This window comes from Sphaerodactylus townsendi, linkage group LG07, assembly GCF_021028975.2.
Source record: "Sphaerodactylus townsendi isolate TG3544 linkage group LG07, MPM_Stown_v2.3, whole genome shotgun sequence".
NCBI classification, from domain to species: Eukaryota; Metazoa; Chordata; class Lepidosauria; order Squamata; family Sphaerodactylidae; genus Sphaerodactylus; species Sphaerodactylus townsendi.
The window spans coordinates 99,945,673-99,962,425 of NC_059431.1; the positions used below are offsets into that span (position 1 = coordinate 99,945,673).

The window sequence follows — 16,753 nt, forward strand, 5'->3', positions numbered from 1 at the left end:
AAGTAGGCTGGGAACGAGAATTCAGCAGTCTGAAAATACTCCCTAATTTTTTGCATTTGATGTAGTTGACTCTTCCTTATGAGTTGCCATTCAAACTTTTGCAGGAGTTAGCCCAGAACAATGATTCTAAGACTCCATGTAAGACTCCATCTGCACATCACAAAGTCTTGGTGTTTACTGGGGGGAAAAACAGGACTTTGTATCACATTTTGCAATGGGAGTTTTGTGTCTCTCAGATGTGAAATGGCTCCTTTTTATTTGCTGTCAAAGCACAACGCAGTACAAAGATACAAAAGAACTTTGTAACATGTAGTAGAACCTCAAAACTGCATTACAGGAAAGCTTGAGGTTCCTTGAGAAGTTATCAGGGATCCCCCAAATTAATAATGGCAGACTTGTGACTATGAAAGATAGTCCACTGAATCCCATAACATCCAGCCCTGGAGGGAACCATGTGTGCATTTTAGGGTATATTCGAGTCATTTCAAGGAGCCCTGTAGAACAGCACAGTAGTTCTTGGCTGCTAAGTAAATATTGAAAAGGTTCCCTGAAGGTAGAAAATTTGAAAAAACACTGACCTAGAATTTTAGATGTCTGGAAGAAAGCCTCAATTCCAACAAGACGACAGACCATGGTGTGCAAACCAAAAATAAATCACAGGGACATAATGAGATGATGATCCAACTATACCAGTGGTTCTCAACCTTCCTAATGCCGCGACCCTTTAATACAGTTCCTCATGTTGTGGTGACCCCCTACCCTAACAATTATCCACTTTACAGATGGAAAACACTGATGCAGAGTGTCTTAGGCGACCCCTATGAAAGGGTTGTTCGACCCCCAAAGGGGTCCCGACCCCCAGGTTGAGAACCACTGAACTATACTCTGTTCCACAGAAAGATGTTAGTTCAGTCAATTGAGGTGCTGCGGTTGAGAAAGTTGTATGCTTCCACATTAGCATATAGTCCCAAACTAAGATAAGAATTATCATTCATTTTTATGCACTGCTTTAATCCAAACAATTATTTTGTTTATTACTGAACATGGTACTTTGATACAACAGCATTTATGCCAAAATGTATTTTAACTTTCAAACGGATGGAGTGAGCAGGGCTAGGTAAGTACTAGGACCTAGGTAGAGCATTCTACAACAAAGAAGGTCCGGCATGCTTTGTTCTGTGGTGCAGGAATATACACCCCTACCATCATCTTTCTGTGGAACAGAGTCTAGTCACTTCTCATAGTCTCCACCAACTCCTCCCTACTGAGATGGGGGGGGGGGGTATGGGGACACACAAGTCTAAAGTAATTACTGCTTCATCTCCAGAGGGAATTTATTATTATTATTATTGTTATTACTATTATTATTTTGGACTGTTCAAGTGTCAGCCAACACTGTCCATCATTCAAATGCTAATTTAAGGCATATTCAAGGAACTCATTAAATGCAAATTGTTTTTTTTTAAAAGGCAATCTCAAAGTGAAAGGGGAGGGGGGGAAAGGGAGGTTTCTCCCCCCCACCCGCACCTTCCAGCAGTAAATATCTGTAATGAATGCCTTGTTATTGCAGATCTAATGGTTAACTCAAAGAACTGCTCTCTATCTGCCATCTGAAGTGGGCACGGGGCAGCAATCAGGGGCCCTGTCAGAGCGAGTGTCAGAAGCTGGGGGCGATTCGCTCAAAGACAACAGTGCGCATCAGTCAGTAGTAATTTCTCTTCGTAACAAGGGCAGGTTTTATCTGCAAAAGCCCTGCAGCTGAAAACACCATCCATTTACTTCCCTGATGATGCCTTGTCAGCTGCTGATAGATATCTTGGGCACCCTGCTGTCATCCCCCCCTCCCCCTTCCCATTCATACAAGGCTGACACTGTAATAGTTGCCTTTCTTTACCAAAAAAAAAAAAATGAAACTGCTAAAATGACACCAGACAGCCTAGGGTGGATAATGTATATTTTATTTGATATTTTCCCTTCCCCATTTGCAAAAAAAGAACAAAAAAACCCACGAGGAAGTAAATTAAACATATAAAAAGCTGTCAAACAGAATCAAATCAAATGCTGATTTTGTTTAAGTTTGTTTGTGACATATTCCACAGCCAAGAGGTTGTTCAGCTCTGAGTTGGGGGTGTTTTCTAGGAAACGAAACACTGATTTTCTTTCTTTATTTTTTTAATCAGTACCAGAAACTTTGACTGTCTGGGCTGAACACCTGCACTTAAGGCAGACATGAAGATATCTGTGGTTGGATGCTTGGGAATAATTGATTTTAGGTAACTACAAAGTCCTTGAAACTAGCAAAAGTTTGTTTTCATCTCTTTGACTAGCATGTAACATATGCCAAATGGCCATGCTGGCAGGGGCTGATGGGAATTGTAGTCCATGAACATCTGGAGCACCATAAGTTGTCCACCCCTGAACATATTTGAGGACTTATCTGCCAGGCAGGCTTATAGCTGCTGAACCATCTAGAGTTGAGTCAAGTCATAATTTTGCAAGCAGGGAAAACAGCGTGCAGAGTGGCTCATTTATGATGGCCACTGTTCACTTTCAGCCCTTCTCCCAATAGCTCCTATATCAGACAGACACCAAATCAGACCAAAGGTCAACACTCCAATAACTGTTATTTAGGATGACAGTATTTGCCTTCTTAACAAGGAGAGATCCACGAAAAAAAAAATGCTTTGAAACACTGACAACCATCCAAAAGAGACAGACCTCAAATGTAAGAATTAAACACCATGAGGAGTCTTAAAGTGTATTTAGACATCAAACTCCAGTTTGATAATGATGAAATGAATCACTCTCAAGCTCTCTCTCACACACATTCTTTTCTTCTACCTTTTTTTATGTGTGCAAAGAACAGATATTGCGGACTTCCTGACTTGGGTCGTCTTTGATCTATCAAACTACAATTCTTCATCATCATCATCATCATCATCATCATCATCATCATCATCATCATCATCATCATCATCATCATCATCAAGAAGAAGAAGAAGTAGTAGTAGTAGTTTGAACTTATATCCCCCCTTTCTCTCCTGTAGGAGACTCAAAGGGGCTTACAGTCTCCTTGCCCTTCCCCCCACACAACAAACACCCTGTAAGGTAGGTGGGGCTGAGAGAGCTCCGAAAAGCTGTGACTAGCCCAAGGTCACCCAGCTGGCATGTGTGGGAGTACACAAGATGTTCTGGTTCCCCAGATAAGCCTCCAGCTCATGCGGCAGAGCGGGGAATCAAACCCTGTTCCTCCAGATTAGAATGCACCTGCTCTTAACCTACTACGCATTTCTGGTCTTACAAGGGTAGCCAAGGAAACTAACAATTTAAAACATACAGGATAAAATGCATTACAAGACCAAGAAAATAACAACAATAATAGTTGGTTTTATATGCCACTTTTCTTTACTGTAAGGAGTCTCAAAGCTGCTTACAATTGCTTTCCCACTCCTCCACACAACTGGCACTTTGGGAGGTAGGTAGGGCTGAGAAAGTTCTGAGAGACCCGTGACTCAGCCGAGGTCACTCAGCAAACTGCAGGTTGAAGAGTGGGGAATCAAAACCTGAAAGTGGGTGCCGCTGCAGAGAATCGCTGGCGTTCGATTGGATGCTGGAGTGGAGGGGGGGGGGGCGGGAGCTGGCTGGGGGTATTCCCTGAAGTGGAGCTGATTTTAGCTGGAATCCACCCAGGCTTTAGAGCTGGGCATGCTGTGGCCAAGGTTTAGGACGTATGCCACCCAAAAGGGTGACATAACTTCATAAAGCCCTAGGGAGGCCATCCAGGTGGCCAAGGTTTCCCCACTCCACCTCAAAGCCCTCTGGAGGCAGTGCGGCGGCACTGCAGTGTTGTTGTCTTGGACCACCTCAGGATCTGGATTGGGCAGACTACCAACATTTATTCCTCTATAAGCATTTGTGAGAGATAGTTCACTGCTCAACTCCTCCTTCTTTCCCCCTCCCTTTCTTTAATTTTCTGTACAAAATCGGCAAATAAGTTTCTTCTCATTGCATCTGAAGAAACGAGCTCTAATTCATGAAAGCTCATACTGGAATAAATGTTGTTAGTCTGTCATAGCAAAACGAAACACAAATCCAGTGGCACCTCACAGACTGACACAGCAACTGGAGCCATTTTCTGCGGAAGTGCTTCAGGGACCAGGTTCCTCAAAGCTTGTCTCTGGGAGAGAAACCTAATTCATCTGGACATCAAAACAGCACAGGGGTGTTTTGACAATGGCTGATCCATTCAACCGATATACATTTGCATTCAGCCTTAATTAACTCTTGTTATGAAAACATTCAAATTAAAATCCCAAACTGTTAAAATCAATAAACGTTCATAGCCCACAATGCTAATGCAAACATAACGTGAATTACATATAGGAAATGGAACATTTTTTCCTGGCTTTTATCCTAGAACCCCCAGGAGAGCCAGGCAGCAAGAAGTTTTGTTTAAAATGCAATTAAACAAAGTTAATGAACACTGCAAAAGTATAGTTTGAATATGATTATGATGTCAGAGAGAGAGAAAAATATTTGCAGGGATGAGAATGAAAAATGCTGTTCCTTGTTTTTTTCATTGCTATTAGAAGATACCAATCAGTTTTAAAAGTATGCATTCCCCGATGTTTTGCTTCACTGAATGTTTATAATAATATTTAACAATGCTCAAATAGTAACCCCAATTGGCCAGTCAACTGGCTGGTGGCATCTGGGAACCAGCGTGGTATAGTGGTTAAGAGCAGGTGGACTCTAATCTGAAAAACTGGGTTTAATTCCCCACTCCTTCACATGAGCGGTGAACTCTTATCTGGTGAACTGAATTTGTTTCCCCACTCCTACATTCCTGCTGGGTGCCCTTGGGCTAGTCACAGTTCTTTCCAAACTCTCTCAGCCTTCCTACATACCAAACAAGGTGTCTGTTGTGGGAAAGGAAGGGAAAGGAGTTTGTAAATCGCCTTGAGACTCCTTAAGGTTGAGAAAAGCAGGGTATAAATCCAAACAACTTCATCTCAACTTCAGTAGAGGGTTTAGGATCTGCGGGTGACACAAACCCACAAGTCAGCAGTGTTCCAAGCCAGTAAAGTCAGTCAAAGAATGAACTTCTAGAGCTGCATGCGACCTTTTCTACCCAAAAGAGCAGATTACACTGAGACAGAAAGGCAGTTCCGAAAATATCTTTCGCGATGCATGAAGTCGATATCGGAAATAAATCAAGAGCTCTCGCTCTCGGAAACACAGAACACAGCAGAAAACCAACTAATCCCCGGCATCGGGACAAACATGGCAGCCTGGTCTGTTTCAAAGGCAGATTACGGCCCTACATTCTAATTAAAATTAGATATACAACCCGAGGGCTGTCAAAGGAGTCTCCAGCTGCCTACGTTGCTATTTCAGTTTAAATTACAATCTAGAAATTCTTAGTTTAGATAAAGCAGCTGGCCTCTGCTGACACATGGTTTCTATTATACTTGCTGACAGTTCCTAAAAAGAAAAAAAAAGACAAAGAAAAAAGGTCAAGTCCAAATTGTGTGTGTATTTTCATTGGAGTTGCATATGCGTTTTAATAGCGCATATTTTAATTTCCAGTTCTTTGTCTAATCAACATCAGGCTATAAGCTCCAGCGAATGAACTGCCTCCGACAGCTCACACATGCCTTTAAGGAAGCCAACAAGCACTGCGATCTTCTTCCCCATTTACTTCCAGCAGCTGGATTCTCCACGTTATATCGCCTCCATGAATGGAGGGTGCATTTAGCTGGTGTGGATTGAAAGAAAAAAAAACCAGGGAGCGTTGCATATACTGATAAAGCCCTTCCACTGTGCATTTCTGCACCAAGAAAGGCTGGATACTGGAAGCTGCATATAGTATGAAAATCAAGATACAGTGGTACCTCGGTTTTCGTCGATAATCCATCCGAAAGGAATCAACGAAAACCGAAATCGACGAAAACCGGGGCATCATTTCCCATAGGAATCAATGTAAATCCAATTAATCTGTTCGAGGCACTCCCAAAAGTGCCTGGAATGGATTAATTGGTTTCCTCAAACCCCAGCCGGGAGGCAGAGGGAGCTCCTTATTTGGGCAGTGACATCAGGGGGTGTCACTGCCCAAATAAGGAGCTCCCTCTGCCTCCTGGTTGGGCTTCCTCAAACCCCAGCCAGTTTTGGTTTTCATGGACTTTTCGTTGGTTTCGGTTTTCGTGGACTTTTTCTGGGCAAATTTTTTCTGCGTTTGAGGATGAAAACCGAGGCAATCAACGAAAACCGAGACAAATTTTGCCCAGAAAAAGTCGACGAAAACCAAAACCAATGAAAACCAAAACCGTCGAAAACCGAAGTCAACAATAGCCGAGGTACCACTGTACACCACATAAGCTGCGTGTTTTGCACAATCAGCTGTTATTAATGGGTTTTCCTAGCTCTAGGGGAAAGAGCAAATACCTTTGAAGCATGCCAATTGGACAGATCTCACTCAATAACCCTTTTGGCTTCTGAGACTTCAAAAGACTTCAATCATATGTTGAAGGTACAGATTTTTAACCACGAGGACTGGAAACCTACTGCTTATTTTTGTTCAGGTGCAAAAACCAAGATTGTCAGGAAGCGAAGCTTGAATACCAAATACAACATAGCCGAAAAAGCACCTCCTACAATCCTGCTCAGAGGTTTTACAGCTCCATGCTGCTTCCACAAGGGCTGTGCAGACGTGTTCCTAGGGGCATGTAGATCTGTTCAGCCTCTTAAATTTTGGTGCTAACAGCTTAAAAAAAACATGCTGCACCATTCACAAATGTTCCTTTGGGTTGGGATGTTGACAGGGTCAGATAGTGTTGGATCCTACCATTTCACAATCTGCTCACATTACAGAGTTCTTCCTAAAAATACTGCAGTATCTGTTGTTGCTACTTTGCTAAGCAGGTATCAGCCTAGAACGTATCTGGATGGGAGGCTGCTGATGCTGTTTTCCAGCAGCATTTTCCACTCTTCCTCTATAACAAGGAGGAAGGATGAGGAACAGCATGAATAGTTGCTCTGATTGGTCATGTAGAACAGGGGCAGAAAGAAGAAGCTGTGAGTTACAAAATCCCTCCATTCAAATCTCACTTCTGCCACGGAAGCTCAGCCTCAGTCACAATATGGGAGAACTGAACTGACCCACCTTAAAGAACTGTTGTTACTAAAGACAAAAATCACATGTTTGGATTTATAAAATGTTGGGTTTGGTTGGGTCTGGTTTCCAACTTTGGTTCCCTGCAGCCACACAGCAATTGCAGACTTTTTAAAAATAATCGAGAGCCCGAACAGGCTCAGAATGTTACTGAGGAGGGAGGGGCTTCTGTATTTTCCCCAAGACAGTTTCCCATGCAGAAACAGAACTGGGAGGGGGATATATTTCCCTGTTCTTGCTGCTCCATTTTATCCTCACAACAACCACCCTTTGAGATAAGGCAAGGATGAGAGACATCTGGCTCAAAGTTTCCCAACAAGCTTCATGGCAGACTCAGGATTTGAACCTGGGTCTCTGAGATCCTAGTCCAACACTATAACCACGGGGTCTGCAACCTGCAGCTCTCCAGATGTTCATGGACTAAAATTCCAATCAGCCCCTGCCAGCATGGCTAATTGGCAGGGGGTGATGGGATTTGTAGTCCATGAACATCTGGGGAGCCACAGGTTGCAGACCCTTGCGTGGTTCTTTAAAGTCCAGATGGGAGTTCACCACCACAATGTTCACATCCAGGTGATTACAAAAGTCCCAATTAACGCAAAAGGAATGCAAGGGAATTTGGCTGTTGCTAATAATTCACAATACTTTTCCAAACAGGAAAGAGACTTGTCGAGGTTTTGTGGAATCTCAAGAGCCGGGAAAGCGGGTGGAAAAATCAATGACTAATGGGTTTTAGAGTCAATAATGAAGTATCTGGGTTCCTAGCAAAGGACTTATTTCCCTGAACTCTGTGTCAGCTGGCGGGGTATACAATTACCAAAATGTTTTAGCTAAACCTTTACTGCTGTTCTACAAAGCTCCTTTAATGGGAGAGAAATTTGGCTGGCCTGCCTCCAATTAGTAGTTTCCATGCCTTAACCAAACAACGCCTGACTCAAAGCCAATCACACTTATATAAAAACTCAGACATGAAAAAGGGGTTGAGAGAGGAGTGTTATGTGGCACCACTACTCCAGCAACGAGAATCTCTGTGGGGTATTCTTTGGCCCTGACCTCCAAATCCAAAATCAATATGAAACCCAGCAGTCATCAACTGAGTTCCCCCCACCCCACCCCCCAAATACTTTTATAGAGGTTACTGACTCTGGCAACAGTTTTCCACAAATAATGTGGAAGCAGTGTGGAAGCACTGAATGAGTACACTGGGGTGAAAATACTACAGGGGTCTGCAACCTGCGGCTCTCCAGATGTTCATGGTCTATAAATCCCATCAGTCCCTGCCAGCATGGCCAATTGGCTGATGGGAATTGTAGTCCATGAACATCTGGAGAGCCGCAGGTTGCAGACCCTTGTACTATGAAGCTGCAGCCAATTTAGGGTGACCCCACTGGGTTTGCAAGGCCATACATGAAGAGAGGAGATTTGCCATTGCCTGCCTCTGTGTAGCAACCCTGGACTTCCTTGGTGGTCTCCCATGCAAGTACTAAGCAGGGTAGACCCTGCTTATCTTCCAAGATTGGGCTAGCGTAGGCTGTCCAGGTTGGGGCATGATATGAGTATACCACACCCCGATGTACTCAGATACTGCCCATAGCTGCAAACATTTTAATTGGAGGGAGGGGGCAAATAAGCAAGGTCCACAAGGCTCTCACTGTTGCTCCTCAGCAACTGCAGAAGAGGAGCGATTTATAACTTCTAGATATAGGTAGTGGTGGACTTGAGCACACGTGCTAAGAGCAGCAGTGGCGTAGTGGTTAAGAGCAAGTGCACTGATCTGGAGAGCCAGGTTTGATTCCCCGCTCTGCTGCTTGAGCTGTGGAGGCTTATCTGGGGGACCAGATTAACCTGTGCACTCTAACACACACCAGCTGGGTGACCTTGGGCTAGTCACAGTTCTTCCGAGCTCTCTCAGCCCCATCCACATCACAGGGTGTTTGTTGTGGGGTGGGGAGGGAAAAGATGCTGTAAGTGTAACCCCTGTGCTCAGAATGGGTTGACCCAGTAAGGGGTGGAGACTCAAAGCAGCACGAGGCTGCAGACCTCATGTAGTTGGAGGAGACAAGGTTAACAGACTTGGACCTTGGTTGTATAAGCCCTTAACACCTTGTTAAGGTAAACTGCAATATTGTTGGGAACTACTGGGAAGGTAGTTGTTTATTTTTGCTATGTTGTAAATGTTGGAGTTTATTGTTTCAGGGTTTCTTTTTGTGGTTGTAATGGGTGAGAGTTCTCCTGGAAACCTTCATCATGTTGAAGCCTGTTCATCAAGCCCTTGGAGTCTTCAGCAGCCAACCCACTTGCAAACAAGAATTGGACTTGGCAGTATCAGTAGACTGTAAATATAAGGACTTGAAAATGCAACCTGAACAGGATCTTGAAGTGTGATGTTAAATGTTGATGTTAGATGTTATATGTTAAGAAGTAAACCATTTTGTTTTTAAAAATTTGTTGTTGCAAACTCATTCACGTTCTGCCCCACAGAACCCACTCATAGAGGTTACATAAGCCCCTCTGAGTCTCCTTACAGGAAAGAAAGGAAGGGGGGTTAATAAATCCAAAACTCCATTTCCTCCTCCTTCCCCCTTCACGGAGGGGAAACAATACTCTGGCCAGCCTGTGAAGCTGGCAGTGATGTTTAATCCAGATTTGGAGATCAACCAGCCTCCAGTGAGGAAACCTAATCACCATCTGCCAATCAACACAGCAGCACAGCCTAATATAAAATATGCCAGGTAACTGAGACGACTCACATATTACTGAAGCACAAACATTTAAATAGGGGAGTTCACTCCCAATACAGTTAGTGTTTGCCAACGGGTATCAGATTTGTGGATGGCAAGAAGAAGAAACAACGCCTCCACTCAAATACAGTACAGGCTTATTCATCTGAACTGCACTGGGGACACCCAAATCACTTAAATAACGAAAAGCTATATTCATGCAAGATTAGTTCGCAATATCTGGTAGTTTCCTGGTTACCCAAAAATTGATAACTTGTTCTTGAATGTGCAATTTAGCACCTTTGAACAATGTTGTGTCTGAGCAATGAACCTGATGCCTCCTTGGGAGTTCCATGAGCTAATCTTCCCAGTGGTTGTGGTTGTTTTTGTTAAAAAAAAGCTAAACTGCAGTAATACACAACTTTTTTTCAGGGGTTGTAGAAGGAGGCACCTCCTTTTCACTTCCATATTCTAATCAAAACCACCCTTTCCTCATGCTACTATCAGCCTTGACAGAAAAAAAAAAGACAGGCATGAAGGGATGTCCATCTTTTTTCCTTTCTAGAAAAGTGAATATCAGCGTCATGAGGGTGGTTTCAACAGGGGATAAGATTAATGCCTCGCTGCCACCTCATAACCAACAAATCAGTACAGAATTAATCTGCTGTATAGCTTTTAAAAATGTTGAGAGGATTCAATCATGAATCTTCTTGAATCTTGTCTGCTTTAATCCTGAGACTATGCAAAACCTACCTCTACTTTTTGACTGCTATTAAGGCTGTTGTGTTGCCAATCAACCATGCTAGATGGGTTAAATGTGGGGAAAGACCTGTTACAAGCCCAAGGTCACCCAGTGGCAATGAACAAGTGGGAAAGCAAATCTGCTTCACCAGATAAGAGTCTACCACTCATGTGGAGGAGTGGGGAATCAAACTCGGTTCTCCAGATTTGAGTCCACTGTTCCTAACCAGTACGCCACCCTGGGAGAGACAGGTTCCTGTTGCGGACGATGATAAAACACAGATTTTCTCAAAGAGGAGACAGCAAAGAGGGAAAGACACAAGTCAAGGATAAGATGAGATGGAAATTCATGAGTATCTTTACATGTGCATAAACACTGTTGAAGTTGGTGAGACTGACCTGCGCAAACCAATAATGAATGTGCTTAATTTGTCATAAATAATAATGATTATTCATACAGAATGAGTGAAGCAAAACAAAGAGGGTTAGATTGAGGTGAACTCAGATAATATACACAAAGCACTTCTGGGCACTTGGAATAAGTTTTTCATCATTCTCCTTAGAAGTTAAGCATCTTTCTGTCTGGAGACTTTGGCTGTGTTGATTTTGACTGTACTTTCTAGGGCACTGTGCAACCAGTTATTTCAGCTGCATTCAAAGATGGCTCCACAGTAATTTTTTACCCAGAGGAGGAAAAATTCACATTGCCTTTGCAGCAAGATCTGAGCTGGTCAGACCCTTTGGCTTTCTCATACCTCCCCTTAGCTTGCTGTTGCACATCTGTAGACCCAATTCAGTAGTCTCAGGTGGCATCTGGAACACGTCAGTAAAGCAGATGGTAGAGGCATCCTTCAAATCAGCAGAGCTGCCTTTCAGGCCTGAAATAAACCTTTCTCCACATGGGCCATATATCTCAATCTTGATGCTTTGCATTTGTCAAAAATGGATTTCTGTCCAGGTGTAGAGTATGGCGGTTTCTCTGCTCTTAACACCCAAGAGCCTAGAACTGTGGGTGCTAAATCTTTCAAATAAGTGTTTAGAAATCATGAAACCAATGCACTTGTGTGCATTCTGATTTTATTTCATTTTTTTTTTGCAATGGAGGAGGAAAATACTTTTTTCCCAGAGCCAGAATGGGAGGTTGAATCCAATTTTGACAACTTTACTACCAGGTTTTAAATTTTGTTTTTGGTGCTGCGTTTTTGCAGTTTTATGGGTGTTGATGTCTAAAGGTTTTATGGCTGGCCAAGGTACTTATGTTTTTTTTTTATAATTTTATGACCCTGCTGAATGTTTTATGACTTGTTTGTTTTTAATATTTTAGCCTTGTTAGACACCCTAGATGCCTTGCCAAAGGCTAGAGTATGAATAAGGTAAATAAATTATTGTGAGTGACAGTAATCTGAGTTAAGACCCAGTGGAATTCTACCAAGAAAAGGCGATTCAACAAGTATTTGCCCGTCCTTTCTTTTGGGAGATATGCAGATTTTTTTAGCAGGGATTCCAGGGTTTGAACCAGAAGACTCCTGGTCTGAAAAGAGAGCATGACAGCCAGCATGGTGTAGTGGTTAAGACTGATGGAATCTAATCTGGAGAACTGGATTAGTTTCCCTGCTTGTGCACATGAAGTCTGCTGGGTGGCCCTGGCCCAGTCACAGTTCTCTCAGAACCAGTGGTAGGAGTCAGCAGGTTCGCACCACTTCAGCAGAACCGGTTGTTCGAATGGTGCTTGTAAACAACCAGTTGTTAAATTATTTGAATTCCACCACTGCTCAGAACCCTGTCAGTTCCACCTACCTCACAAGGCGTTTGTTGTGGGGATGTAAAGGAAGGAATTTGTAAGCTGCTTGGAGACTCCTTACAGGACAGAAAGGCGGGGTATAAATCCAAACACTTATTTGGGTCTGGTACTGTGGCCTTTTTAAACCTTCCTTTGGCACATGGTGAGATAGGAGCATGTAGTATCTGCTCCTGTAATTGTCTGGTATTGTGACGCTTCTAGGTTTGCCAGGCCTAAGAGCCCAGTGAGGATCCAAGCATTATACTTCATTCTTCTCTCCTCCATTTTATCCTTCCAGCAACCTTCTGAGGTTGGTTAAGCTAAGTGTGACTGGCCCAAGGCCATCCTTCTATGACAGTGAGGATCTGAATTTGGGTTTCCCAGATCCGATTCCAGCACTCTAACCACTACACAAGGCTTCTCGTTCACACAGATCTCGTTTTCTTTTCCTTCAAGGAGCACAGGGTGGTGTATTCATGGTTCTTCCCTCCTCAGCTCAAGCCAAAAAAAAAGGGGGGGGGGACCGAGCCACAGGCCACCACAAAGGTAGAGCTGGGACCCAAAAACAAAATCACAAAATAAACATATTTTCTATCAAGTGTACACAAATATAAGTTAAAAACCCAAGCCCTGAAAACCAGGCAACACCCAAAAGATTATAACTATTGATAACACATGTCAGTGGCCAACAAAGGACCAGACACTTTTCAGTTGATTTAGCCTTCCTCAGTGGTCATACAAACATTATAATAAAAGCAGCACATCCGGAAGTAAACATATTAGGTATAATTATATGAGAATGCAAAACCTTCTTTCATGTGAGGCCAGGTGTTAGCTTGTAGGGAAAAAATTGTGGATTTTTCACCATTATCACTGGCTCACAAATAATCTGATACATATAATTGCTTGTGTTTCTGGATGTGTTTAATACCAGAAGTATTAAATCTTAACAACATGGGGTTGGGTTGGGCTGAGAGAGAGTAATGCGCCCAAGGTCATCCAGGTTCCTTCATGTCCTAAGGTAGGCGTTTCATCTTGGGTCCTTCCATCCCAAGTCCAACCACTGCACCACACATGCCTTCTATTTGCTGGATTTCAAACATGATACTGGGCTAGATAAAGTGCTCATGTGGCCCACAGGCATGGCTGACGGCGGCCCTGATCTGGCCTGAGTATTGCGCAAGCCACAGACACTGGGAGGGGTCTTGATCCACCACTTTCTTGTTATCCACAGCAGCTGTTAAATGTGAGACCATCTGACAGCTCTGGTCCCTTCCGCACATGTAGAATAATGCACTTTCAATCCACTTTCACAACTGTTTGCAAGTGGATTTTGCTATTCTGCACAGTAAAATCCAGCTGCAAAGCGCACTGAAAGTGGATTGAAAGTGCATTATTCTGCATGTGTGGAAGGGGCCTCTGTTAGCTGGTTGCCCTGGCAGCTGCTGCTTGAAACTGCTCCTGACAAATTAGAGAAGTATTGCTGGAAGCTGAAAAGCATTTGAGGGATGTGATATCCCAGTTATTTTCTTCATGTTTGTTGTGTTTGTTGGGAAGAGAGGAATTACTGGATCTCAAGGAAGTAGTGTGTTGGATATTATGTCTACTTGAATGCAAATTCAGTTCTTGAGTTTGAAGTCCTAGACCTGAAATTACAGCATCTCTCTTAACCAGAAATGTTGAGATCTGCAAACCTTAACGTGTCTTGAACCTGTATTTTGTGAACTGTCTGTCAGATCAAGACTTGATGGGGACATTGTAGGTGATTTTCAGCTTTCTTAAGCCAGTAACAGACTTCTACCCCAGAGCTTTTCCATATGAGCCAAAACAAATTGGGTCTGTTGATAACAATCCTAAAAAAAGAGATTCTAAAACAACTGAATGCATACATATATAATGTATTTACATACAGAAATAATATCTAGAGGCATAAATACTGTGTTCAGTGATGCATTTCTGACATTGTCAGCCACAAATGTGGATAATATGTAAAGCTTTCTGTGTAATAAACTGTCCTAATCCACCTGCTATCTGGTAATTAATCATGATAGGATTATCCCCAAAGTAATCCTGATGATTAGAAAAGCAACTGTATTGGAAAGTAAACTTAATCCTGTTGCTAGGTCTAAGAATGCTAAGTGTTTCGCTTTTGTAACAAAGCAAACCCAAGGGGTCTCAGAGTTAACTCTACCAGTTTGTCTGTGTCCCTCCCCCCCCGCTTTGCCTGCCTCGCCTACACATTCACTTGTAGTTTCTGATAATTTTATTTATTTACACCCCAGTTTATACTTTCTCTCCCCAATGTGGGGACTCAAAAGCAAGTTACATCATGTTTCTCCCTTCTAAGGTTATCCTCACAACCACCACCTTGTTAGGTAGGTTCCACCTGATTTCAGCTGGTGGGAAAACAGGTCATTTTCTGCTCCTGCAAGTGAAGGTTTGTGTTTTCATTAAGCCCAGATTAAAGAACCGTGGTAGAAAAACTCTGTTCTTGTGAGCTGCTGCCAAGAGTTGCAGCCCTGTATTTTTGTGGTTATTGAAATGTGCAGGAAAGGTGATAGCCCATTTTTTAAAAAACTTGCTATGGCTTGGCTCTTGACAAAAACAAAAAACACAGGGCACAAGGCATCTGTATTTGATTTTATACCACCAAGCCAATTAGATTAGTTAAATGCTTTGCGTTTTATCTTTAAAAACAAAAAGGCTGGCAAAGATCCTTCAGTCCAGGAATTACTTAATTTGTTGCAGCGGCAGCAACCTTAACAATGACAGATGAAGGGGAAAAGATGTAGGAAATGTCTAGCCTAGTTTGGCACTAGAACTCTTGTAAATGCAGCTTTGAGTTCTGTGCCAAGGTAGTCTTCTAAGGGTGGACATCAGACATAAAGTGAACCGATTTCACACTGGGCATTACCAACATGAACAGGATCAGTTTGAATGCCTGCTTAGTGAAGTGTGTCAGTCCTCATCCTTAACTGCCAGGATTCAGACAAGCTTTCTGCCAAGATGGCGTCTTTGTTAACACTGGTGGAGAATCAGGTTTGATTCCCCACTCCTCCGCATGAGCAGCAGACTCTTATCTGATGAACTGGCGCTGTTTCTCAGCTCCTACAAATGAAGCCTGCTGAGTGACCTTGGGTTAGTTATAGTTCTCTCAGAATTGTCTAGCCCCACCTACCTCACAAAGTGTCTGTTGTGGGGGGAGGAAGGAAAGGAGTCTGTAAGCCCCCTTGAGTCTCCTTACAGGAGAGAAAGGTGGGGTATAAATCCAAACTCTTCTTCTCCCTCCCTTTCCCCCTCCCCCCATCTGAGTTAGTAAAGAACTCAGTATGCAGTCAGGACTACATAAAGCGTGGTAATGGGTTGGATCCTGCAAACCACCAGCGCAGAGGCAAAGCTTCCTTGCCTTCTCCTTGCTGCTCTATGCAACCCATGAAGTGTTGATGCTGATAGCATCAAGGACAAAATGTCTCGCGGGCATGGAGATTGTGGGAAGAAGGGGGAAACCAGGAGACAATAATCCTTTGTTGTAGAGAGCTTTAACCACCCAAATTCCTCAGTCAACATAAAAGAAATAAGAGCAGAGGTGGGATCCAGCAGGTTCTCACCAGTTCCCGAGAGTGGGTTACTAATTATTTGTGTGTGCCAAGAGGGGGTTACTAATTGGGTCTGTTTTTCAATTGGAAATTCCATTAGGTCCAAAAATCATAAAATCCTGTTGTTTCCTATGTGGCTGGTTAGCGAAGGTAGAAAACGGGATCATTCTCCCTGTTGGGCTGTTTTAAAAACATGTCTTAGAAATATGGTAAAGTTCCTTGTTTAAGGAAAGTATCCTTCTTTTGATTTCTAGAAACAAAATTATTTGAAAGTATTAAGTATTTGACAGGCAGTCAATTAGAGGAGAAGTAGTTGTTTCTGTTGGCAGTAGACGATAGGACTTGCTATAATGAGTTTAAATTGTGGACAGAAAGATACCAGCTGGAAATTATGAACTTTTTTTTTACAGTAAGAGTTTTTTACAGTAACAGAGACATTATTAATGCCCCGCCCCCGTCGTGCCCCCCCCCAACCCCATTGGCACTCCGCCACTGTTTGACTCCCACCACCATGGGAACCTGTTACTAAAATTTTTGGATCCCACCACTGAATAAGAGTAATTTTGCCCAATTTCACCCACACATGACATGAAATGTTGACCTTCCACCTAGCATTCTTAGTGCAAGATCCACCCTGCAAAGCCCTTGTACTGTCAATTGATAAGATCCAACCAAACAATAAAAGGAAAGGGTGTGGGGAAATAAAAACAAGCTTGGGGACGGTGCTCAAGGAAGGTTCACGTAA

General features: G+C 43.0%; 1 protein-coding gene across 1 annotated transcript in view; it reads right to left on the bottom strand.

Moving 5' to 3' along the window:
* SHB (SH2 domain containing adaptor protein B) overlaps nt 1-16,753 on the bottom strand; it is a 179,632-nt gene that overhangs the window by 110,794 nt on the left and 52,085 nt on the right. The window lies entirely within an intron of this gene.